Consider the following 10,191-nt stretch of genomic DNA (forward strand, 5'->3'; position numbering starts at 1 on the left):
CCACACTGGCAGATACAGGCACCCTCATTTTCGGTGTGGTGGTGGGGGTGGAGGTGGGGGTGGGGCCGAGGTGCGGATAGACGGGTGTTTCTGTTCTCAGTGGGATGTTTAAAGGTTCGTTATCATCACATCCCACAGATTTGTCTCTGTGAAGCTGCTGTGACAACAGTTTGCATTTGAAAATCCACCAGAAAGGGGAGAGATGAACACGAGGGTTTGAAGTGGGATTTTTAATTTTTAATCTGCCAACTTCCTTGTGTGGTTTTTTTTTAAACGAGGCTCCTGAGTGTGCGCAGCCGTGTTTGGGATGTTTCGGTGTGGGGGTCAGGTGAGATAGGGTGGGAAGAAGAAAATGTTTCATTTTTAACTGCTCCGGAGTGCTCCCTGTCTGTCCTTCCTGTGGGTTGGCATGTGTGAGCTAGAGCCCACCGACTAGGCTGTAGCTCTGTCAGCTGAGGACACGACTGGAATAAAACCTTTCAGAGTGGAAACAAAGGGCCTGGCTTTCAGTTAGTTCTTGATCCCATCTGAAGACCCGGCATTGCCTAGAATCGCAGCGTACAGCTCATTTTCTACTGGGTGATACAGTACAGGTCACCAGGAGACCTCTCAGAGAACATACTGAAAAAAAAAAAACAACTTCTTACCAACTGTTGTGGAAAAAAACGTTGAAAACTCATTCATTTATAATTCATACATGAGAGAACTGCCATTTTGGAACTTCTAGTATAATAAGAGTCCCCAGGAGCCAAGGGATTTATATTTCCAGAGATTCTTTATGGCGACCGATGTTATCTATCCATTTGTCCTAGCTGGCTGTTTTGATTCTTATGCCTTCTGCCTCGATTTCTTTGCATGACTTTGACCCATATAGCAGTCAGCAGGAGTTAGCAGACACTCTCCCCCAAACCAGAGGAGGCTTGTTTCTGACTAGTTTTCGGGGAACGGGAAGTGAACTCAGAAATTGTTTGCAAGGGTTTCTGGAGCTTCGCACTACATTCTCTTGACAGGTTCAAGCATTTAACAAATCACACTGACCCAGTCTCTAGCTGGTTCCATAAAGAACCCACGTAATTGTTTGCATGATAAGCAAACCTGCGCACTTAGCTGACTTAAGTACCTTGTTTTCTCTTGTCTTTATTTATTTATTTATTCATTGTATTCTAAAAAGATCAAACTATAATACCCTGCTTCTTGATATAAGTTTCCCTGTGTGTCAGTGCTAAAATATTCACATAAGCATTGGATATTTCTGTTTAACACATATCCCTTCTACTTCTCCTTACTGCTTAGCTGTGTCCAAGCAGCTATGGTTCTGTTAAAAAAACAATAACACTACCAGCACTTAGGAGGCAGAGGCAGGTCGACCTCTGTGAGTTTGAAGCCAAACTGGTTCACATAGGGAGTTCTAGAACAGCCAGACCTGCATAGAAAACCCTCTCAAAAAGCAAACGAATGAACAAACAGTAAGAATTCTAGTAAAAACAAATAATGTGAACCCGGGACATAGCTCAGTGCTGAAGTGTTTGCCTGGCATTTCCCCATGGCATTTCTCCTCACCATGGCGGGCTAATCTTGATATTATGTAGGCACAGCTCAGGTTAAACCCACCATGAAATACCAATGTTTATATAAAAGAAGTATATAATATGTTTAAAACAAGAGTCCGTGTGGACAATGAAACTCTGTCAGAAAATTAGAGGGAATCCAATGGTCAGGCGCAGCTCAAAAACAAGAGCGTGAAGAACAGAAGAAAGGAGAGGTCTACTCCTAATAGGAAGCCAGTCTCTGAAGACGTTGATTATGTGGGGCTCCCTCTGGGCCTGGAACAATTAGCTCTCAGAAAATGAGAGGCCAGCTTTTGTGCTTCTGGGGTTTGAAAGGACTACAACAGGTGAGAATAATTACTGTCTCTTAAAAGCTCCTTCATTTCACGTAGCCCTTCTCCCTGCACCCCTCCATGGTGTGTGGGAGGGGTGCTTGCAGTTTTGGGTAAACCCGAATCTTTGAGATCTTAAGAAGCTTGACTATTTGACATCTTGGAAAATATTACTGTTTGAAGATTCACCAGAGATACACTTCCTGGGGTATTTTTTTCTATGAAAATAACACACACACACACACACACACACACACACACACACACACGCATGCACACGCCCCTAATAAAACAAAACAGAAAACTTTCTCATATTTAGAAAAGACAAAGAGGCATGTTGCTCTTTTATGGTTTGATTATGAAGAGTGCCCCACATGCTCATGTGTTTGAACACTTGGTCCGCAGCTGGTAGCTGCTGTTTAGAGACATCTTGGGCTGAGCCGTAACGGAGGAAGTAGTTGGACTCCGGGATTTTATAACCTGAGCTCACTTCCTGTCTGTTCTGTCTCCTGGAGCTTAGCAATATGAGCAGCCACCTCACACTCCTTCTGTCCTGCGGGTCCCACTACAATGGACGGTGTCCCCTCAGACTGTGAGGAAAAGTCAACTCCTCAATCAACGCCCAGTTGATTCTTGTGAGGTGTTTTCTCACACGTTGCTGTCTCTCCTGAGGTTGGGATATGAAAGGAGACTCCCCTCCCCCACCCCCAATCTCTTTACTGATTAAATCATTGGGTCAAGGAGAACACTGGGAGAAGGTACACATGAATCTTCCTAAAACCTGAGGGATAAAATGAGACGTGAGCTCGGCTGTGAGGGAGCTGTGTGCATGTGGTGTTAGACCCCCGGGAGAAAGCGCACAGGACACAGGGCTGTGGGAGAGGGCAGCCATTTTCTCATTTTACCTGCTGAGAAGATAAGATAGCTGCTTATGTGGATGACAGGGTGGGTGCTATTAAGCTGATGGAGGACAATCTGACAGAGACTTAATTAAGGAGCCAGAGAAGTCGATATGTCCTGTACTTAGTGTAGGGCGAGAAGGCGTGGGAAGGAAATTTCCCTGTGAGAAGGTGAGTCATTTTCCCACAAGGACTCGGCAGCTCATTCTTTCTCTGAGGTAAAAGATTTTTAGTAACAGTTTGGAATGAAGTTTGTAGTACTATGTTTTTTTTGTTTGTTTGTTTTTGTTTTTGTTTTTGTTTTGTCGTCGTGAAAATTCTTCTACAAGAGAGAACCACTTTGGAGGAAGTCTCCTTTCCTAGCCCTGAGGAGGAGCCGAGATTCCCATGTTGGCTAGACGAAGGTCTTCCGAGGCCAAAGTGGGGACTGCCTCATATAGGATATGAGATGAATGAGGCAGTAGAGGCTACCCCCTCAACACCACCACCACTGACTGGTTTACAGCCACATGCTTCTGCATACAAATTCTTTTTAAAAAGAGAAAAGAAACCAAAGCTTCAGGGAGCATCTTTATTTATAGTGCAATCATATATTTATTTTGTAGAGCTGGGGGTGGAACCCAGGTCCTTTCATGTGTCGTGCAGGCGTTTGAGCCATAAACTATAGCCCCAGTCTGAGCAATTAATCCTTGTGAACCTTCTCAACTGCTGAGCGGAACTTCTGGCTTTAGCTACAAAATTCTAACTCAAAAGATTCATGCAAAGTACAGGTTTTAGGGTTCTGTTTAAATCGAGAGTGGTTTAAAGATCTGTGAAGCTGGAACACACAGAGGCATAGGGGGTATGTGGAGAATGGAGGGTCGGTGAGAATTGCTAAGCTGGGCAGGACACGGTAGTGCAACATCTGCAATTGCTGGACTCCAGAAACGGAGGCTGAAGGATCGTGAGTTGAGACCAGCTTGAGCTACAAAGTGTGATGGTTTATATACGCTAGGCCCAGGGAGTGGAACTGTTAGAAGGAGTGGCCTATTAGAAGGTGCGGCCCTGTTGGAGTAAGTGTGTCACTGTGGGCGTGGGCTTTGAGACCCTTATCCTAGCTGCCTGGAAGCCAGTATTCTGCTAGCAGCCTTCCGATGAAGATGTAGAACTCTTAGCTCCTCCTGTACCATGTCTGTCTGGATGCTGCCATGTTCCTGCCTTGATGATAATGGACTGAACCTCTGAACCTGTAAGCCAGCCCCAAATAAATGTTGTCCTTTATAAGAGTTGCCTTGGTCATGGTGTCTGTTCACAGCAGTAAAACCCTAAGACACACAGCAAGCTCCTTTCTCAAAATAGCCAAGCACTGGGGATGGAGCTCTGTGATATAGCACTAGTTAAACATGAACAATGTCAGGTTTGATTTCCAGCAGCACACGAGTAAGTTAGGATGAAGGAAGAGAGAAAGTGAGGAAATACCAAAAATCCCTCAGCATGAGAGAGACTCAGCATCTCTGTGACAGAGGGTTTAGGTTGTGCATAGTTCAAACTAAGAGATATGGTTTCGGCTTTGTTCAGTTATGATCTACAGTCGGCTCTTATAGAGCTCCTACAAACCAAGGATTAGACCTGGGTGCTGTGAGCCTGGCTTGCAGTGTCCCTTGTGTTCTTTTTTTTTTTTTTTTTTTTTTTTTTTTGGGACAGGGTTTAACTTTTTAGCCCTGGCTTTCCTGGAACTCACTTTGTAGACCAGGCTGGCCTCGAACTCAGAAATCCGCCTGCCTCTGCCTCCCGAGTGCTGGGATTAAAGGCGTGCGCTACCACGCCCGGCTCCTTGTGTTCTTTTAGAGGGGGAAATACCCTTTCCGGGTCCCCAGAGACATCTGCAGGAACCACTTACAGAAACCAGGGTAGGGACAAGCCCCTGGGAAGCTTTCACTGAACCTAAATGCAGTCCCAAGCAGAGCTGGGGATGCTCAGATGTCATGCATTTGAGAGGACTGAGACCTGGAGGTAGGTAGAGTCATGCATGTCCTTTCAGCTCCTTATCATGGGGAGACGGGGGTGTAGGTCTCAGACTTGAGCCAGGCAGGAAGCACAGTATTCTGGAACTTCTGTCATTTCCAAGAAAATGTGTCAACCTGGCCCCCCAAACTTCCAAAACCACCAGCAAGGAGGTGGATGACAGCTAACGTTTTGAATACTTTAGGAATGTACCATGTGCTTCTGTCGAGTTGGTGAAGAGACTCAGAAAGGACAAGCGGTGCTGGAGCATCTGCCGAATGACACTTTTGCTTCTGATAACTTTCTAGAAAAATTAAATGTTCTGTGAAGGATAAATTGCTGTTTGATGCGAGTTGTCTTGTTAAAAAGCCGTTCTTCTTCCCCCAGCAACCTACTTCCCATGTCATTAAGCCAGTTGATTGGCTATGTCTAGACAATCATGATGGTGATTTACTGCCTTTATGTGTGGTTGATGCTGGGGGGGTCCAGGGTGGGGGAAGAGCAGGCGCATTCCCCCTGTCTCTGGTGTCTCTTGGGGAGTTGATGATCAAGTCCCCAGCATTAAGCACAGCAATAGAACACGGAGGCACAGTGAAGCATTTCCACTGCAGGTTATGAGCTGAGATATAAAACAAGATTTATTTGCAACAATCTGATAGAGAAAATTGAGTCCTGGGAATTGATGTCCTACAAAGGCTTTCTCATCACCCGGGGAGTGACTGTAGGATGTGAGTCACACTGCAAGAGGAAAGAGTCAGTGGTGGCAAAGACATAAAACTGGAGCGTTGACATTTGCTGCAGCCACTCTTAAAGATAAAGGAATTGACCAGTTTGTGCAATGTGAAATATGCTCACAATTAAAGTCTTTTCTGATTCAGGCTCTGCTCACAGTTGGATACCTTGGGCTTTTAAATTGATGCTATCATTCAACCTTTTTTTTCTTTTTTTTTTTTTTAATGCACTTCTTCTGCAAATGTGGTACCAAATAAACAACCATCTCCTCAAAATAGCAGGTTTCTAGTCCCGAAAGGTTTAATCCTAGGAAATAATTTCAAATAAATGAGACATAGCGTCTACCATTTCACTTCTTATTTCCTAAATTCTCTGAGCAGCACCCTCACCATGTGAGTGTAATGGCATAATAAATCCAAGTTAACATTTTTAAGTGCAACGGGAAACAAGAAGTGTTACGTTAAATTTTACTTGCGCAGTATTCATTCAGCAGTCAACGTGGTCACAGTTTTAACATGTGTATGTATCTGATACTGATAGGCTATGTTCAGAAAGAAGATATATGTGACCTCTCAGCTTATATGTAATCCAACCAGTGCTCCCAGAATACTTTCAATGTCTTCCAATGTTTGTAAACCGACAGGTCCCAGACAGAACTAAAAACAATGTACCTGTTAATAAGCCTGATAGCTCAGTCCAAACCAGGACTTCCTTCCTTCCTTCCTTCCTTCCTTCCTTCCTTCCTTCCTTCCTTCCTTCCTTCCTTCCTTCCTTCCCCTTGTCCCTCCCCCATCCATCCCTCAATCTCCCCATCCCTTCCCTCTTCCTCCTCCCTCCCTCCCTCCTTCCCTCCCTTCCTTCTTGTTAAGTTACATTCATTTGAACACGGTAGAATACCCATCAGATTAAAACCCTTTGCTTTGGAGCTCAGTGGCCGAGTCCTTGCTCATTATGGTGATATCCTGTTGGCCAACACCAGCTCCTATCAGTGTGAGAAAGTTTTTAAAAATGAATGGAGATTCCAGTCAGACGAGAAAGTCTGGGTCATCAGTTGTTTCTTTGTTGGATCATTAAGATTTAGAGTTTAAAAACCAAACCAAAGCCTTTATTTTGAAGCAATTATAGTCACTTAGAGAGTTGCAAAACTGTGAGTTCTATGCGCTCTTCGGTCTTCCTCCAGTTGTGGCGTCTTATATAACCACGGCACCATATAATTAGCCAGTAGCACAATATAATAAGTCACTATACTGTCATAGGCTGGCGATGCTACCTCGACCATAGAAACTCAGTGTCAGTAGTTTTCCTGGGTTCATTTATATATGTGTATGTTTATAGTACTGTGAGTCTTTTTTTGATGGTTGAACCTGGGGCCTTGGGTATGCTCAGTAAATGGTGCTCTGCTGAGCTATAGCCCCCCCTTGATACTTCTATACAGTCTGGTCCCACACAGGCCTATTACCACCACCCCAATCTCTACTCCGAACAGTAGCATCGATGGAAAGCCCTCCCTGGCTCTGTCACTTCATTGCAGTACTCCTGTTCCTAACCCCAGCCACCACGAAACAGTTCTCTACTTCCACATTTTTCTGTATTTTGAGGTAGGGTCTCAAGGAGTTGAGACTGGGCTCAAGTCTCTGAATCTCCTGTTGAGATGTACTAGATGTACAGTGTATACTGCTAGGCTTGCTTTTATTGGGTTTTCTGCATTTTCTTTTCTGACACCATCACCACACTTTTGAAATTTCAGGGGTGTTAGGTGAATGGAATCATACAGTGTATGCTGTTGTTTGAGGATGTCCTCAAAATTTTTTCATGCTAGAAATTTTGCTTTTTGCATTTTTCTCTTACTGAAACCAGAATTTTTTTTCCCTGCTCTGGTTCTTGTTTCTTCTCCTCCACTCCCCTCTGAAACCACATCCTTTGTTTCTCTCTTTAGGAAATAAACAGGCTTATAAAGAAAAATAATAAAATAATTTAAATTAAACAAAGCCTGTCAAATATCTAGAGTAAAACAAACAAAACAAAACAAAACAAAACAAACAAACAGAAGAAAAGGAACCAAAGAAAAAGCACACAAAACACATCTAGATGCAAAAATACACACAGTCACAAACAGGAATTTCATAAAAGCACAAAATCACAAGCCACAATATATATGCCACAGACCTGTAAGGTTAAAAACAAAACCACAAAAACAAAACAAAGCCTCCACTAAACATTTTAAGACAAGGAACCTCCAAAAAAGCCATCAAGTTCATTTTGTGTTGGCCATCTACTGCTGAGCGCGGAGTCTGCCCTTTAGCGTCTTTTGTATCCCCAGTAAGACTCTGTTGGAGAAAACTATTTTTTCACTTGCAAGAGGTTAACAATTGACCATAAGTTCAGTGTTAGGGATGGGGCTTGTGTCCACTTCCTCTCTCAGCTCTGCGACCGCATCTGGTACAGACCTGTGTGTATGTCGTCACACTCTCGGTGACGTGCATGCTGCCACACTCTCTGAGACTCCATATGTGCACTGATCCTGCTATGTTTACAGGTCTCTGTTTCTTTGGTGTCCTTCAGCCCTTCTGGCACTTAGATTCTTTCCACTTCTTCCTCAGGGAAGGGGTTTCATGGAGACATCCCTTTTACGAAGGAGTGTTCCAGGGTCTCTCACTCTTTGCCTGTTGTCTGACTGATGGGTTGTTGCTGCCTTCTGCAGGAGGAAGCTTTTCTGATAGTGCCTGAGCAAGGTACTGGTCTACGAGTATAGAAGAATGTCATTAGGAGTCATTTTGTTGCTATGTTTCTTTAGCAGAACAGTAGTAATTTGGTTTTCTCCTAGGTCCCTGGAATATCTATTCTCAGGTTCTTGGCTACCCCAGCAGAGTTAGAAGTGGGCTTTCTCTCATAAAGTGGGTCTTAAATCCGATCGGATATTGCTTGGTTACTCCCACACACTTAGTGTCACTATTGAACTAGTGCATGTTGCAGGCAGGACACTCTTGTAGATCAAAGGTTTTGTAGTTGAGTTGGTATTTACTTTTCTCCTTTGGTAGCATGCAGTATACCCTATGGTGCCAAGATCGCTAGCTTTAGTGGCGAAGGGTCTAGGTAGGCACTAGCTCAACTTCTTAATGTTCAGTAAGTTGTATAGATGTTATCTTCAGCTACAGTGCCTTACCTTCAGTTTGAGGGGAATAACCAATAGCCGTGGCAACAGCCTAGGTTGTTGGGGGCGGGGTTCCATTAGGCCCCTTTAGCCAACAACTCAATTAGATATAACTCATTCCCAGTATTGGGAGTTTCATTTGGTGGAGAGAGGTGTCTAGATGAGGCTCTGTTTTTCCCCATTATTTGACAATTTCATTTATATAGCCTTCATTTATATATCTGTGTATCTTAAGAAGGTTCTACTGTATTTCCATAGAGGATTTCTGTATCACTCCTCTAATGGCCCCTTGTTTTAGTTGTCCCCCTCTATATTCCCTGCCTTGCTTCTTCTCATTTGATCCTCCTGTTCTCATCAGTTCATGCCTATCTATTCTATGTCCCTTTCCTAGTAGGAAGCCCTCCATCCCTACTAGACTCTTACTTCATACATCTATGCCAAGTTTCTGTGGTTGTGTGAATTGTAGTGTGCTTATCAAAGACTTAACAGCTAATGCCCACATAATAAGTGATACAAACCACATTTGTCTTTCTGGGTCTGGGTTACCTCACTCAGGATTTTTTTTTTTTTTTTTTAGCTCCATCCATTTACCTGTGAGTCTCATTTTTAATGGCTAAGTAAATATTGATTGTATAAATCAATGTACACCATCTTCTCATCCCATTAATCTGTCGGTGGACATCCAGGCTGTTTCCAAATTCTGTCTGCTATGTAGAGAGCAGCACTGAGTATGGTTGAGCCAGTGTCCCTGGAGTAGGATGAAGCATCTTTTAGGTATACGCCAAAGCGTGGTGGAGCCGGATCTTGAGGTAGATTGAGTCTCATATTCCTGAGAAAGTGCCACACTTACTTTCATGGTGGCTGTTTAAGTTTGCACTCCATCAGCAATGGGAGCGCTCCATATACTCCACATCCTAGACGGCGTGAGCTGATGTTTAATTGATCTTAGCCATTCTGGCAAGTGTAAGACGAAATCTCAAAGACTTTTTGATCTGCAGTTCCCCCGATGGCTAAGGATGTTGAACACATCTGTAAGCGCTTCTCAGCCGTTGGAGTTCCCTCTTTTGAGGATTTTGTTTAGATCTGTACCCCATTTTTAAATTGGATTATTTGTTTTCTTGATGTCCAGTTTTTTAATTCTTTATACGTTTTTGATACCTTTATCACACGTGTAATTGGTAAAACATATTTTCTAGTTCAGTAGGCTGCAACTTTGTTTGCATGATGGTATTCTTTGCCTTACAGAAGGTTTTCTATTTCATGAAATCCCGTTTATCTATTGTTGTTCTTAGTGACCATGCTATTGGTGTTCTGTTTAGAAAGTCTTTTCCTGTGTCAATGAGTTCAAGGTCCTTCTCCACTTTCTCTTCTATCAGTGTATCGGTCTTTATGGTCTTTGATTCCCTTGGTATTGAGTTTTCTGTAGGGTGATAAGTATGGATCCATTTGCATTCTTCTAGATCCCGCCATCTAGATCGACTAGCACAATACGTCAAAGATATTGTCTTGTTTTTTTCCAGTGTGTATTTCTGGTATATATATATATA

Source organism: Mus pahari, chromosome 19, assembly GCF_900095145.1.
Source record: "Mus pahari chromosome 19, PAHARI_EIJ_v1.1, whole genome shotgun sequence".
In the NCBI taxonomy this organism is placed as follows: domain Eukaryota; kingdom Metazoa; phylum Chordata; class Mammalia; order Rodentia; family Muridae; genus Mus; species Mus pahari.